This window comes from Bufo bufo, chromosome 3 (assembly GCF_905171765.1).
Source record: "Bufo bufo chromosome 3, aBufBuf1.1, whole genome shotgun sequence".
NCBI classification, from domain to species: Eukaryota; Metazoa; Chordata; class Amphibia; order Anura; family Bufonidae; genus Bufo; species Bufo bufo.
The window spans coordinates 642,058,631-642,075,968 of NC_053391.1; positions in this window are offsets into that span (position 1 = coordinate 642,058,631).

Consider the following 17,338-nt stretch of genomic DNA (forward strand, 5'->3'; position numbering starts at 1 on the left):
AGCATGTCCTATTCTTGTCCGCAGCTTGCGGACAAGAATAGGCATTTCTATAGGGGTGCCGGGCGGGTGTGTTGCGGGTCCGCAACACACCACGGATGTGTGAATGGACCCTTAAACCTGGTCCTCCCAAGCAGACCTACTATTTGCAGCTGCTCTCTGCTCTGGCTAATAAGTATCCTCCACACACACACACACACACCTTCTCTATTAGGTACAAATTCTATAGTAGGATATATGAAGAATTTTATATAAAAAATTTTTTTTACTTATTCCGTGTGACATTTGCAAAAATCCAGCAAAGTTACGTGAACATCAACAGCTGTTCTGATACGAAGTCACGACCGCGCAGCTCATCCTCTGTTGCCGTATATCATCCGGGTTTGAAGTGAACTTGCCTTCAAGCATTATCTGATGATGACTCAGGTTTACCATCAAGAATAAAGGACATTTTTATTCTATAAAAGAGATAGTGATTACCGAGGGAGATATTTTCTAGACGTCAGGAATTCCAGTACAGTCGGCCGCTGCCTAGCCGAAAACGGCTGATAACAGGGAGCAACAGATGACCTGCAAGTGCAATGCGCGTGGAGAGGAGAGACTGTACGGTTATTGCACCTTTAAGACCACGCTGACGACCGTATAATTCTGATATATCATCATCTATGACTTAAAGGGGTTGTCTTCAGCAAATGGCATTTATCATGTAGAAGAAGTTAATACCAGGCACTTCCTAATGTATTGTGATTCTCCATGTTGTCTCCTTTGCTGACTTGATTTATTTTTCCATCGCTGCTTGCGTCCAGGGGTTAGGACCACCATGCAATCCAGTAGCAGTAGTCGAGCTTGCACACTAGAGGAAAAATTGCCAGCTTCTCTGATGGAAAAACCTTTCTTTGCCCCCTACAGCTGGCATCATTAGTGACCTGTCATCCACAGCGGCATAATGTCACATAATTGCACCGTATCTCACTCTGAGCAAAACATCCCCGCAGTCACTGGAAAATTGGCTCACATGACATTGTCACTGCGAAAAAAAAAAATAACGATGGTCAAAATATCTCTTTGGTCTAGCTGCCACATTACAGGTAGAAGAATGTGTCAATTAAAATATTACAATGTTGTTTGTAACCTACCAGCAAAATGATGCCTAGTGTAGAGCCTAAGGCCAGGGGGTGATGCCCGGAATCAAAGAATACTGAAGAAAGGATCCCTATGTCAAGCACCACCCCTCGGACCCTGCACCAAGCATAGCACAGGGGATCAGTTGTGCCCTTTATGCTTTATTCACATATGACTAAACATCACCTTTAACCTGGAGGGTCAGACAGTCTCTGTCTCCACGTGTGAACCAGAGGCTTTGTCAGAAATGACACCATTACTCCAGCTGTATGTCAAAGTCAGAATTTGGCAATTACAGGTTATCTAGATGAACATTCATTATTAGTCATGTCTACTTTTACCTTAGCTCTGAATAATTCCTCGTAGTGATTGTCAGTCTAGGGCTTGTTCAATCACCTTAGGAATGGGGAGCAACGGTTACTTGCACAATGCTTCTGATACAAGGCGGTACGATATAATCACTTGCATTATTGTGCAAGCATCACGCTGACTGATGGAAATGCCAGAGAGTGATGGACGAACATCGGCCGGGACGATTCGCGATCAAATGTTTGCGAACCGTGCGTTCGTGGCGGGCCCCATTCACTTTAATAGCAGACGAACCTGAAAAACTTTCAGGTCATATTTGCAATATGTATTTTAATCAGGGGCCATTTTTAAAGGGAAACTCTCAAAAATGTGCCCTGCTGGAGCCTAGAATTTTTTTTTTTCCTATCGGTTTGATGTATACAAATGTACAGCACTCCACGTTTTTCTATCCTGCAGAGTCCATTAAAAAAATGCATACGTTAACGCAATTTTTTTTCTACCATGGAACTGTATGGTGAACGGACGCCACTGTACGGCATCAGTCTGAGGCATCTGTTAACGCATTTTGGTATGCATCAAATGGATGTTAAAAATAGGATGTGAACCCAGCCCTAGTGTCAGAATAAGCATCAGTACACAGCGGAGAGGGGAGGCCGCCATGTACTGACAGAGCGCTACCAGGTCCTGGTGGTCAGGGATGAGGACTGTGTTTCCCAAGGATCATTTTCTACTGGGAAATACAGGGCACAGTATAATGCACTAGAATCTATATAATATAATTAGGTGGTCATTTATTATATAGAAATACGTCTATGTTAGGCGTATTTCTGACACAGATTGTGGAGCAAAGGTCCTTAGCACCGCAATCTGTATATTTTTCCCTCTCCTGCCAGGTCTAAAAAAGGATGGCATGGGAAGGGAAAAGGGACACAGTTATGGCCATCCAGTTATTGGATACCACCGCCATACATTGACTGGATAACACCGCTATACAGTGACCGGATAACACCGCTATACAGTGACCGGATAAAAGGGTATAAGAGGGCACAGTACAGGGAATGACTAGGGGCACTGCACAGGGTGTGGTAAGAGGGCACAATGCAGGGTATAAGGAGGCACATTACGGGGTGAGTGGCAAAGTACGGTGTGGGTGACACAGTCACATTACCCTGTGACATTAGAAGGTCCTTATGGTGAATGCGGTTCATACGCCACCATAATGAGAGACAGAGGAGTGAGACAGGGGTGTGATTATGTGGCTAGAGGTAAAAAATTTAACTATTGGCCAGTACAGGCCCCAAAAATTTGCCAATAGGCATTCACCTGACAGCAAAGAACTTTGGATTCTGTGGCTGGAGGTACATTAGGCGGTCACAGGATAAATATGTAACTGTCGGCCAGTATAGGCCCCAAAAATTAGGCAATAGGCATTCACCTGACATAAAAGGCCTTTTATGCCGCTATACAGTATATACATAAGGCAAGGACCATTCTTTGTTCTGGGTGGTGGCGGATATGTGTGGACTGGCATGAGGAAATTCAATTACACGTGGTCATCACAGGTGTTGAATTCCTCCGAGATCCATGCCTCATTCATTTTGAAAAATGTAAGGTAGTCAACACTGTCATGAGCTAGGCGAGTGCGCTTATCGGTCACGATCCCCCCTGCTGCGCTGAACGTCCTTTCAGACAAGACACTCGACAAGTAGCAAGCCAAGAGTTCCATGGCAAATTGTGCCTGCTCTGGCCACAGGTCAAGCCTGCACACCCAGTAGTCAAGGGGTTCTTCGCTTCTCAGAGCGTCCACAGCGGCCATTAACCCGATGTAGTCGGACACCTGTCAGTCTAGGCGTTCCATGAGGCTGGATCCGGAGGGCGGCTGTCGATGGGTTGGCTATAAGAATGATCTCATATCGGAAGTGACAAACACATCTTCGAACCGCTCTCTTTTTGCAGGCGCGGTAGGATTGGTACCCGCACCTGCTTTGGGTGGAAATTCCTTTGCCAGTGCCCGCAACAGCAGAATGCAGCATCTCTCGCAGCAAGGCCTGTAAATGCTGCATTCTGACAGCCCTCTGTGATGCTGGCAACATGACCGCCATTTTGTGTTTGTACCGGGGATCTAAGTACATTGCCACCCAGTTCAGGTCCTTGCCCTTTATGATTTTTATACGAGGGTCCCTCTTCAAACACTGGAGCATGAAGGCCCCCATTTGCACTAAATTGTAAGCGGTGGAGCGCCTTGGCTCCTGCTCATCCCCCAGGAGAATTATGTCCTCGGTCTCCTCCCCCCAACCACGGACAAAACCAGGGATCCCCAAAAAGTTTAAAGCTTGCTCTTCTTGCTCCTCCTCCTCCTCCCAGCCACCATCCTCCTCTGACTCCTCTTCAGACTCCTGCTGACTTGTCTCAGATGGAGTAGCCCCCTTGGGAATTCATTCAGCATTCACAAATCAGATGTCTGATGGGCAAGTGGTGTCGCCGCTGAACGTCAGGAAGGCGAGCCATGGCCGTGTAAGATTTTCCTGGCCTGCCGCAAGACGTCCGGGACCTCGGGGTATTTGGCAACGAATCACTGCACGACTAAGTTCAGGACGTGTGCTATGCACGGCACGTGTGTCATTTAGCCCTGTTTCAGCGCGCTCAGCAGATTGGCACCGTTGTCGCACACCACTTTACCAACTGTCAAATTGAGCGGGGTTAGCCACTGATTGGCCTGTGACTGCAGAGCTGAAAGGAGTGCAGGACCGGTGTGGCTCTTAGCTTCCAGGTACAACAGCCGCAGCACAGCATGGCAATGTCTCACCTGGCACATCGAATAGGTTCTGGGGAGCTTGGGGGGTGCAGCGGAAGAGGCGGTAGCAGTGGAAAAGGAGAAGTCAGCCGAGGAGGAGACGGAGGATGGAGTAGGAGGAGGAGAAGAAGAGGCCAGCGTGCATGCAATCCGTGGCGCTAGCACCAAATCCACACGGGTGCCACGGGTTACATGCTTGATGATCGTCAGAAGGTTCGCCCAGTGGGCAGTAAAAGCTATGTACCTTCCCTGCCCGTGTTTGCTAGACCAAGTGTCTGTAGTTATCTTGGCACCGACACTGTGTGCCAGAGATATATTAATTTGCCGCTGAACGTGGCCATATAGTTCAGGGATGCCCTTCTGGGAGAAATATTTCGTTCCGGGAACCTTCCATTGTGATGTGCCAATAGCTACAAATTTTCTAAAGGCCTCCGAGTCCTCCAGTTTATATGGCAGTAGTTGGCGGGCTAGCAATTCCGACAAGCCAGTGGTCAGCCATTGGGCAAGAGGATTATCCAGCATCATCATTTATTTACGTATTTGGCGGAAAAAGGTATATAGCACCCCTCAATCTGTATTTGGCGGAAACAGGTATATAGCACCCCTTAATCTGTATTTTGTGGAAGCAGGTGTACCGCAGCCCTCAATCAGTATTTGGTGGAAGAAGGTATATAGAAATAGCACTGTGTGGCGAAAATAACCTCGCCACTGGGTTTTGGAGGGGCCTGTTTGCCAGCCTCTTGCCTCAGGATTATGGCCCATATACTAACTTTGAAGGAGAAGGTAGACCAGCCGCACAGCCTAAATCTGTGTAACTGTTTTGGGCAGGAAAGCCATGCTAGCGGTCGGCCAAATGTGACTTCCATGGAATTCGGAAACCCCTCCTCGGATCTGGGTGATTTTTTGATATGTTGTTCACCCAGATCAGAGCTATCCACGGATGTATAAATTATGAGGATATTTGGGGTTTTGAGGTGTTTTCTGTGTTTTGGGGAAAAATGTGTGTTTTCTGCCTGTGAGTGATTAAGTTAGCCCATTTTGTTTGGTAATTGTATCACAGGCAGAGCCCATTGTGTTTTGGTAATTGTGTTTGTTAATTGCGTCACAGACAATGCCATTGTGTTTGTTGAATGTATAGTTTTTGTGTTTAAACTGTAAGGATTGCCTGCTATGTTATGTCCTCAGTTCCCAACCAGGTCCACAGGGGTGGTACCCTTGTTGGAAAATGTGTATATAAGTCAATTCTTGTGTGTTCAATAGAGAGACCTGCTTTACCCCTTCATGAAGTTTTGGCTCATGTTTGGGGGATGGGATAACTACACTCTTGGGGATTGCTATATCACAATACTCCCCTGAGTATAAGCTCTTGTAAGAGCTTGTTCATGGTTCCTGCTCTCTGGATTTAGGAGAGGTTCACCCACTGGAAGCTGAAGCCCGGTCTTGGGTCCAGCGTGGGTGGAGGACGGTGAGACTCCAACCAAGCTGTGGCGGTTCGTGGGGTCTGTGGTGGTTATGGTGTCAAGTTGAGTGCTTGGAGCCCTCGGGAAGCACTAGGAGCATCCATCAACGGAGGTACCCAGTCGGGGTGCTAGGAGATCCGTTACACACTCCTCAATCAGTATTTTGTGGAAGAAAGTATATAGAACCCCTCAATCAGTATTTGGCGGAAACTGGTATATAGCACCCCTCAATCAGTATTTGGCGGAAACAGGTATATAGCACCCCTCAATCAGTATTTGGCGGAAACATATATATAGCAACCCTCAATTAGGATTCTGTGGAAAAAGATATATAGCACCCCTCAATCAGTATTTGGTGGAAACTGGTATATAGCACCCCTCAATTAGGATTTTGTGAAAGAAGGTATATAGCACCCCTCAATCAGGATTTTGTGGAAGAAGGTATATGGCACCCCTCAATCAGTATTTGGCGGAAACAGGTATATAGCACCCCTCAATCAGTTTTTGGCAGAAACAGGTATATGGCACCCCTCAATCAGTATTTTGTGGAAGCAGGCTTATTGCAGCCCTCAATTAGTATTTGGTGGAAGAAGGTATATAGCAATTGCACCCCTCAATCAGCATTTAGTGGAAGAAGGTATATGGCACCCCTCAATCAGTATTTGGCGGAAACAGGTATACAGCACCCCTCAATCAGTATTTGGCAGAAACAGGTATATAGCACCCCTCAAACAGTATTTTGTGGAAGCAGGTGTATCGCAGCCCTCAATCAGTATTTGGTGGAAGAAGGTATATAGCAATAGCACCGCTCAATCAGTATTTTATGGAAGAAGGTATATTGCACCCCTCAATCAGTATTTGGCGTAAACAGGTATATTGCACCCCTCAATCAGTATTTGGCGGAAACTGGTATATAGCACCCCTCAATCAGTATTTGGCAGAAACAGGTATATAGCAACCCTCAATCAGGATTTTGTGGAAGAAGGTATAGCGCAGCCCTCAAGCAGTTTTTTGGGGGGCAAAAGCTATATCACACCCATTGCAATTAGTTACTCCAATAGCGTTTGTCCCTCTATCTAGCTGCAGTATCGCAGCAGAACCGCACACAACTGCTGCACAATACAAATACACTGCAATATAATTTCTATGTTAGAAAGTATATTATAAGTATATTACACCCCTCTATATCACGCCTATCGATAGCACACCTATACCAGTCCTTAAAAGGACTTTTGTGGACCTATTAGGTCCCTTTCACACGAGCGAGTTTTCTGCGCGGGTGCAATGCGTGACGTGAACGCATAGCACCCGCACTGAATCCTGACCCATTAATTTCAATGGGTCTGTGTACATGAGCGTTATTTTTCACGCATCAGTTCTGCGTTGCGTGAAAATCGCAGCCTGTTCTATATTCTGCGTTTTTCACGCAGCCCTGGCCCCATAGAAGTGAATGGGGCTGCGTGAAAAACGCATTGCATCCGCAAGCAAGTGCGGGTGCTATGCGTTTTTCACTGATGGTTGCTAAGAGATATTGTTTGTAAACATTCAGTTTTTTATCACGCGCGTGAAAAACGCATCAAAACGCATTGCACCCGCGCGGAAAAAACTGAACAACTGAACGCAATCGCAGACAAAACTGACTGAACTTGCTTGCAAAATAGTGCGAATTTCACTGAACGCACCCTGAACGCATCCGGCCCAAAAACATGACGCCCGTGTGAAAGAGGCCTTAGCTAGCGTTTGGCGTCCCTAAGGCCCCTTTCACACGAGCGAGTTTTCCGCGCGGGTGCAATGCGTGACGTGAACGCATAGCACCCGCACTAAATCCTGACCCATTAATTTCAATGGGTCTGTGCACATGAGCGTTGTTTTTCACGCATCAGTTCTGCGTTGCGTGAAAATCGCAGCATGTTCTATATTCTGCGTTTTTCACGCAGCCCTGGCTCCATAGAAGTGAATGGGGGTGCGTGAAAAACGCATTGCATCCGCAAGCAACTGCGGGTGCGATGCGTTTTTCACTGATGGTTGCTAAGAGATGTTGTTTGTAAACCTTCAGTTTTTTATCACGCGCGTGAAAAACGCATCAAAACGCATTGCACCCGCGCGGAAAAAACTGAACAACTGAACGCAATCGCAGACAAAACTGACTGACCTTGCTTGCAAAATGGTGCGACTTTCACTGAACGCACCCTGAACGCATCCGGACCTAATTCGTCACGCTCGTGTGAAAGAGGCCTAACTGTCCCTGCTCCAAAATGCAACCTCTCCCTACACTGGCAAAACACAATGTAAAAAGGCTGCCAGATCGGGTTCTCTTATAGGGTTGGGTGTGTGTCCATGTGCTGAAACGTCTCAATTGGCTGTCCTGTCCCACCTGATGGATGTGTCATGGGTCAGAATTCGGTGATATGCAAAAAAAAAAGGCGCATGCGAATATCGCCATGTATTCGCATGTTCGGTGAATCGCAGACGAGCAAAGTTCGCAGAGAAACGACCGCCAGGCGAACCGCAAGGCCATCTCTAGTGCCAGAATCGGGTATGTCCGTCGTGCTGGTATACTTCCATGTCCGGTATTCCCACACAAGGGACTTCTGTGATCAGTGCATGTATCTGAGAATGGGTTAAAATGCCACCATAATGTGACCCTGTTCAGCACAAGAAGTATGTGTACGTGAATGCATTTCTGATCTATGTTCCTTGTTCGTGTCAGTAAGTATTGAAGGGGGTCTGTCATCTCCCCTGACATGCCTATTACTTGCACTCCCCATAAAATAATCCTGGAGCATCTTTTTTTTTTATAACTCTACATTGTATTGTTCCTCTGTTATTCCTCTTAAATGTAAGAATAAATTGACAGCTGGGTGTTACCATACCCGTTGTCAATAGGGTGGCACCCTACACTGCCTGACACTGCCAACCCTGGCTGGACAGTTTTTCAGAGTGTGCATGGACACTAACCCCAAAATGGTAACACCCAGTTGTTAGTGTATTCATACTTTTATAAGAGGAAGAACAGAGGAATGGCACAACACAGCTTTCTAAGACAGATGCTGCAGAATACTTTTATTATGGGGGCTACAGTTATTTACTGAAAGTGACAAGTCAGGAGAGGTGACTATGGCATATTTACTGGCTGTCTCTTAAAGGGATCCTTTGGGAATCAGAGTGAAACCTACCAGTCCACAACTACAGCCACAATTTTTTCCTCTGCGTGCAAATAAGGTTTTGCACAACTCTATGTACATGCATTGTACTGCACATATGAACTATGGGGGACATTTATTAAGATCAGCGATTGATATGCTGGTCTTAATCTCTGTGCGCTGCCGGTGGATGCGCCAAAGTTATGTTGATGTGCGCCCTCTACATAACATTTTCTGCCGCTGGCAGTGCAACATGCTGTAATCTCTGTCAGCTCCCTTGCTGGCATAGATTATGATCATTTTCCACGCCAAAAACTGCCGTAAAAAATAAATGAGATGGGCCTGCTTCAGTAGCAATAAGGCCCCTATAGAGCCCCCTGTAGTAATAAATCCCCATATTATGCCCATAGTAGTTATAAAAAACTCCTGTAAGGCCGTCAGTAGTTATAATGCCCCACTGTAGGGCTTCTGGTGATTATAATGTTCCCAGTACTTAGAATGCTCCAGTAGTTATAATGCCCCTCTGTAGGGCTTCTGGTAGTTATAATGCCCCCAGTACTTATAGTGTTCCAGTAGTAATAATGCCCCCTGTAGTGCCCTAGTAGTAATATTGTTATTATGCCTCCATTAGTTATAATGTACTCCTACAGGGAGTGCAGAATTATTAGGCAAGTTGTATTTTTGAGGATTAATTTTATTATTGAACAACAACCATGTTCTCAATGAACCCAAAAAAACTCATTAATATCAAAGCTGAATATTTTTGGAAGTAGTTTTTAGTTTGTTTTTAGTTTTAGCTATTTTAGGGGGATATCTGTGTGTGCAGGTGACTATTACTGTGCATAATTATTAGGCAACTTAACAAAAAACAAATATATACCCATTTCAATTATTTATTTTTACCAGTGAAACCAATATCACATCTCAACATTCACACATATACATTTCTGACATTCAAAAACAAAACAAAAACAAATCAGTGACCAATATAGCCACCTTTCTTTGCAAGGACACCCAAAAGCCTGCCATCCATGGATTCTGTCAGTGTTTTGATCTGTTCACCATCAACATTGCGTGCAGCAGCAACCACAGCCTCCCAGACACTGTTCAGAGAGGTGTACTGTTTTCCCTCCTTGTAAATCTCACATTTGATGATGGACCACAGGTTCTCAATGGGGTTCAGATCAGGTGAACAAGGAGGCCATGTCATTAGATTTTCTTCTTTTATACCCTTTCTTGCCAGCCACGCTGTGGAGTACTTGGACGCGTGTGATGGAGCATTGTCCTGCATGAAAATCATGTTTTTCTTGAAGGATGCAGACTTCTTCCTGTACCACTGCTTGAAGAAGGTGTCTTCCAGAAACTGGCAGTAGGACTGGGAGTTGAGCTTGACTCCATCCTCTACCCGAAAAGGCCCCACAAGCTCATCTTTGATGATACCAGCCCAAACCAGTACTCCACCTCCACCTTGCTGGCGTCTGAGTCGGACTGGAGCTCTCTGCCCTTTACCAATCCAGCCACGGGCCCATCCATCTGGCCCATCAAGACTCACTCTCATTTCATCAGTCCATAAAACCTTAGAAAAATCAGTCTTGAGATATTTCTTGGCCCAGTCTCGACGTTTCAGCTTGTGTGTCTTGTTCAGTGGTGGTCGTCTTTCAGCCTTTCTTACCTTGGCCATGTCTCTGAGTATTGCACACCTTGTGCTTTTGGGCACTCCAGTGATGTTGTAGCTCTGAAATATGGCCAAACTGGTGGCAAGTGGCATCTTGGCAGCTGCACTCTTGACTTTTCTCAGTTCATGGGCAGTTATTTTGCGCCTTGGTTTTTCCACACGCTTCTTGCGACCCTGTTGACTATTTTGAATGAAACGCTTGATTGTTCGATGATCACGCTTCAGAAGCTTTGCAATTTTAAGAGTGCTGCATCCCTCTGCAAGATATCTCACTATTTTTGACTTTTCTGAGCCTGTCAAGTCCTTCTTTTGACCCATTTTGCCAAAGGAAAGGAAGTTGCCTAATAATTATGCACACCTGATATAGGGTGTTGATGTCATTAGACCACACCCCTTCTCATTACAGAGATGCACATCACCTAATATGCTTAATTGGTAGTAGGCTTTCGAGCCTATACAGCTTGGAGTAAGACAACATGCATAAAGAGGATGATGTGGTCAAAATACTCATTTGCCTAATAATTCTGCACTCCCTGTATAGTGCCACAGTACTATGTTACCCCAAAGTGACAGCGATAAAATAAAAAAATATTCATCTAACTCTCGTTCTCTGACATCGTAGCCTATGAGGGTAAACAGTGTGGATGGGAGCCATTGGCTCCCATGGCCCACCACAGTATAAAAGCATACCTGAGTTTTCAAAAAAAAAGTTTGAATAATGGTTGTTTTTTTTGTATAATTACAGTTGCAAGAAAAAGTATGTGAACCCTTTGGAATGATATGGATTTCTGCACAAATTGGTCAAACAATGTGATCTTCATCTAAGTCACAACAATAGACAATCACAGTCTGCTTAAACTAATAACACACAAAGAATTAAATGTTACCATGTTTTTATTGAACACACCATGTAAGCATTCACAGTGCAGGTGTAAAAAATATGTGAACCCCTAGACTAATGACATCTCCAAGAGCTAATTGGAGAGAGGTGTCAGCCAACTGGAGTCCAATCAATGAGATGAGATTGGAGGTGCTGGTTACAGCTGCCCTGCCCTAAAAAAACATACACCAGTTCTGGGTTTTCTTTTCACAAGAAGCATTGCCTGCTGTGAATGATGCCTCGCACAAAAGAGCTCTCAGAAGACCTACGATTAAGAATTTTTGACTTGCATAAAGCTGGAAAGGGTTAGAAAGTATCTCCAAAAGCCTTGCTTTGCTGTTCATCAGTCCACGTTATGACAAATTGTCTATAAATGGAGAAAGTTCAGCACTGCTGCTACTCTCCCTAGGAGTGGCCGTCCTGTAAAGATGACTGCAAGAGCACAGCGCAGACTGCTCAATGAGGTGAAGAAGAATCCTAGAGTGTCAGCTAAAGACTTACAAAAGTCTCTGGCATATACTAACATCCCTATTAGCGAATCTACGATACGTAAAACACTAAACAAGAATGGATTTCATAGGAGGATACCACAGAGGAAGCCACTACTGTCCCAAAAAAAATTGCTGCACGTTTATAGTTTGTACAAGAGCACCTGGATGTTCCACAGCAGTAGTGGCAAAATATTCTGTGGACAGATGAAACCAAAGTTGAGTTGTTTGGAAGAAACACACAACACTATGTGTGGAGAAAAAGAGGCACAGCCCACCAACATCAAAACCTCATCCTAACTGTGAAGTATGGTGGTGGGAGCATCATGGTTTGGGGCTGCTTTGCTAAGTCAGGGTCTGGACGGATTGCTATCATCAAAGGAAAAATGAATTCCCAAGTTTATCAAGACATTTTGCAGGAGAACTTAAGGCCATCTGTCCACCAGCTGAAGCTCAACAGAAGATGGGTGTTGCAACAGGACAATGACCCAATGCATAGAACTAAATCAACAACAGAATGGCTTAAACAGAAGAAAATACGCCTTCTGGAGTGGCCCAGTCAGAGTCCTGACCTCAACCCGATTGAGATGCTGTGGCATGACCTCAAGAAAGCGATTCACACCAGACATCCCGGGAATATTGCTGAACTGAAACAGTTCTGTAAAGAGGAATGGTCAAGAATTACTCCTGACCGTTGTGCACTTCTGGTCTGCAACTACAGGAAACGTTTGGTTGAAGTTATTGCTGCCAAAGGAGGTTCAACCAGTTATTAAATCCAAGGGTTCACATACTTTTTCCACCTGCACTGTGAATGTTTATATGGTGTGTTCAGTAAAAACATGGTAACATTTAATTTTTTGTGTGTTATTAGTTTAAGCAGATTGTGATTGTCTATTGTTGTGACTTAGATGAAGATCAGATCACATTTTATGATCAATTTGTGCAGAAATCCATATAATTCTAAAGGGTTCACATACTTTTTCTTGCAACTGTATAACTGTACCTCTTTTTTTCTTTTATTACATTAGGTTCAGGCTCAAAGGCAGGCAGGGGTGGACTGGCCATAGAGCCTACAGGGAAACTTCCTGGGGGGCTGATGCCCAGGGGGCCATCTGAGCCCTCTTCTTGGCCGCCAGCCAGGTACATAACGATCTGATGCTCCCAGAGCTGGGAGCTATTGTTGAGCGAATGGAGCTTTGGATCCTAGATCTGAAGTCGATTCTCTCAAAACTTAGTTTTTATGCTGTACGGAAACCGCTCTCTGTACAGCATTTAAATGTATGGGCTCCGGCGAGGCAAAGTGAGTTATTCCTGAAGTCTCCCGAGACTTCGATGAATAACTTCGGCCATCAATTTTGAAACTTTAAAATCATTTTAAAACATGGATCTGAAGTCGGCTTCGGTACCTATCACAGTCTTTTCCGTGATAGGGGTCAGAAGATCTAAGAGACTGGCTGCACGTGATGTGATCTGACAGCCTCTTTGGTTTCACTTGTTTCTGTGTTGTTGCTGGTTATGGTCATTTCAACTCCTCTATTTAGTCTGGTCTCACCCATCATGCTATACGGTTGATAGCTCCTTTCTGGTTGTGGAAGTGCTGGTGTTTGGTTTCCTCTGAGTTCTTGCTCGTCCGCGCACTTCAGAGTTAAGTGTCTTTTTCCTATTTCTAGTTTGTCGTATTCCCATATCTTTTGGTATTAGGCTTGAGGGAGTCTCCTGTTCCTTCAGCTGGGAAGAAACAGGTCATCTTTTGTCGTGACATTATTTCCAGGGACATTTAGGGTCAGATAGGGCTCTAGGTTCCTACGTATGAACATTCCTACCAGGTCGAGGTCTGTTCATACTGATAGTAGTCAGGGCTCGGTTTAGGGATTCACTTTCCCCTTTCCCTAGTTTAGAGGCCTAGTACCTTTTCCCTTCCCTCCTGTGTTCTGTGTGGAGTTTACCTCCCACACCACACCGTGACAGTACCGAAGTCAACATCAAATCCATGTTTTAAAATGGTTTTAAAGTTTAGAAATCAAATTCCAAAAATCCCGCAAGACTTTAGTAATAACAAATTTACCTCGCCGGAGACCATACATTTGAATGCTGTACGGAGACAAATCTCCATACATCACAGCATTCAAATGAAGTTTTGAACTAAGTGACTTCAGATCTATGATCTGAAGCTCGCTACGCTCAATACTACTGGGAGCATCAGGTACAGTACCTATGTATCTAGCTGATTGCTACAGCTGCCCTCCTGACTCCTGAAATAAACTGTACTGCCATCCTGAGGCAACTGTAGGAGAAAAAAATGTGGTGCTGGCCACCACAGCGGGGCATTATTTTGTGATACACTGTAGTGTTTGGTTCTTTTAGGTCAGTATATTGTGCTTCACTGTGGTATTTGGCACTTCTGAGGTGCTATACTGTTCCACAAAATGGTATTGCTGACTCTGCCTACTTTTGTTTGCTCGCCTTGCTATCAATTTGGACCCACCTACAACACGATGCCCCTTATAGATTTTTTCCAGACTTTAAGTTCTCAGTCCGCCCCTGAAAGCAGGAGAGAGTTTCTTAGACTGGTCTCTTTCTCCTTGCTAGAGGACACTATTCCGACAGTGGCGTTGGTGGTTCACATGCTGTTCATTTCCCTAAAATTCCAAAAAAACAGTGGGCACTGGAACCAGCAGGTCTAGTAATTTTTCTTGGATCCAGCTTTGTTTGCTGCCCACCAGCAAATGTCAATTAATGGATTGGACACCATACATTTTTACATAATCATTGTTTGGTACGCACAATACCTTGATGTCCTCCATGGACTAATTGCAGAGTTTGCTCTCAGAGTTTCTGAGGCATCAAGATTTTGCTTCCACTGAGATGTAATTGCCCTACAATGCTCAGTTCATATTTAACTAATTTACACGCTGTTTACTGCGCCTCCAGGTCTCTTTCCTTTTACTGTACATTGTTACTACTGTGATATTTCTGCATCTGGCGCTGAACGTTCTTCAACCTCTAATGGGGTCAATGCATGGGGAGCAGCTTTAGCAGCAATAAAGTGAATATATTCCTCTTCTAGAGATGGTGCTATTGATCGGGGCAATTGTGAAAGCAGATCTGCTGCATTTGTAGTCCCAGGTCTATATCTCACTTTAAACCAAAACAGTAAAAGATGGAGAGCCCATATCACTAGTAATAAGTTAGAGCAACTGGACTATTTTTTCTTGCTGATGTTACACTAGTCATCTTACTGGCTTTCTCAAATAGATTTACTTGTACAAGAAATCTCCAGCATTAAATACTGGTGACTCATGCTTCAGCCAGGGCTGCATGGAGGTAAGATGTTGATTACATTTACATGACTGAAGCTTCTGTCCCTAAATTGTCTCAGGGCTGTTCTGCAAGAACATCTGAAGGTTACTCATTCATGGTCTTAGATGATCCCATTAATTAATACCTATAAGCAAAAACAGATCAGGCTGTAGTGTTACTGAACTGGGGATAAGCAATAGGGACATGGCCTGAAGCAGTAAACAAAGACACTTGGATAGATGTTAGTTCCAGCCAGCACAGGCACAGCCATGTACAACACAGCAATGAATGTCACATAAAACTAAGGGCCAAGGGCTTGTTAACTCTGGAGCAATTAGACGGCACAAGTTAAACATTCAGACTGAAGGTAATTAGGAGGCAATGCACGTGGAGGGTGTTTTGATCCCATGAAACTTCTGAAATTACAGGATGTTCCAAAGGCAGAAAGGCTCAGACCTCGAGGTCAAAGGTAAAACCGCCAATGATTGACCTCCACACCATTTTTACTAGTGGTTCTTTACTTTGCACATTCTAGTTTGTCCTTGTACTGCATGAATCTAAAAACAATACTTGGAAGTTATCAGTGGTATACTGCTGCCCTCTTCTCTACTTTTGTCCCAGATTCCCTTATTGGAACTGATCAGTACATTTGCATTACTAAATTGCTCTAGAAGGTACCGTGAACCTTCTCCAAAGATTTCCTGTTGGAGAAGATAATCTTTGGTGTTGACTGCATCTTTCCCTGACGGATTTTCAGTTCCTTGTTCTGTATATTGGCCCTCTTCTTTCACAGCAAGGGGCTCAAAGACCCATTTTCACTGCCCAATTTGACTGGATGGCATAGGCCTATTAGCCAGAGCAGAGAGCCAAGAAGAAGAGCAGCTCTAGCTCTGGTGGACCTGGTCCATCAGTGCCATGATCAGTTATTTGAATGGCCGAGGATCCAGCATCAGCTGTTCACTGGGGGTTTCAGTGCTCAACTGTTTTGGTAAAAAGCAAAATATAAAAGGGAATACAGACCAGAAATACATTTGGGTAAACTAGTCATAAGGAATTTTGCTGGGCACCATTGAAAATATATGGATCCTCCAATAACTTACAATTTTCACATCAGCCTGATCAGTAAACACATGCTTTAAAGAGGACCTATTACCAAAAAATGCAACCTACAGACAACTATGTTATAGATAAGAACGCTTGTTTGGCTGACCACCAACTCTCCCAATCCCATGTCCATGCACGCTTAGCTCAGCTTATGTTGTGAATGGGAGAGGGGCTTATCTCCCTAAAAACAAAAGTATTGTCCATGTTGAAATCAAACATCTGCCTTGGGGGGGGGGGAGTTGGGAGACCCCCACACACATTAGATGGTAGGCCAATCCTTCTAGTTTGTATGGCCATCTCTAAGGTACTTTAATGTGATGTAAAATATTTTGATGTCCTGAAATACTGCTCCGACCCCACAGTTTAAAGAGGATGTTCATCTTCAGGGCAACCCTTCAGGCAGATTCCCCATGTGGCCAGACCAGTTGAGGGAAGCATACTTACCTGCTCCATACTGCTGGGATCCGGCTCCTTCACTTCCCTGCCACTGCTGCCTCACTCCTCTCCCATTCGACGACTCTGCAGTCAATGACATGGGTCAGGTGCTACTTGGGGACAACTAATCACTGAGAACACTCTATGGCCACAATGACGCACGTGACCCCGTCCATCCGTAGGTTTACGGATGGAGACAAAAAGTCCAGTGAAGACAACCAGGGTGCTGGAACAGAGCTGTGGACAGCAGGTGAGCATGGATTTCTCCACAGGTACAGCTGGCTGTGGGGAAACAAAAAATATGGACAACCCATTTAAAGATTGTGCAAGGGACGAGAGAAAAGGCAGTGTAGTCACAAAGTTACTAGCCTAAAGGGTCAACTTAATAATTATCTTATCCTAAAAAAATGTATTGCGAGGAGTTTACTTTGTTGCCTGATGATTATGACCACAATGGCCATTTTGCCGCTTTGATGGTGTCCCTGTCTACAAACCACTAAAGGTCCTTTTACACTGCTAGATAGACCAGACGATTGTCGGGAAGGAATCATTTCTGCCCGGGCAATCATCTGCTCTTCAGTAAAGGAGACTGCTGCATTTACATGCAGCGATCTCCTCCACAGTATAGAGA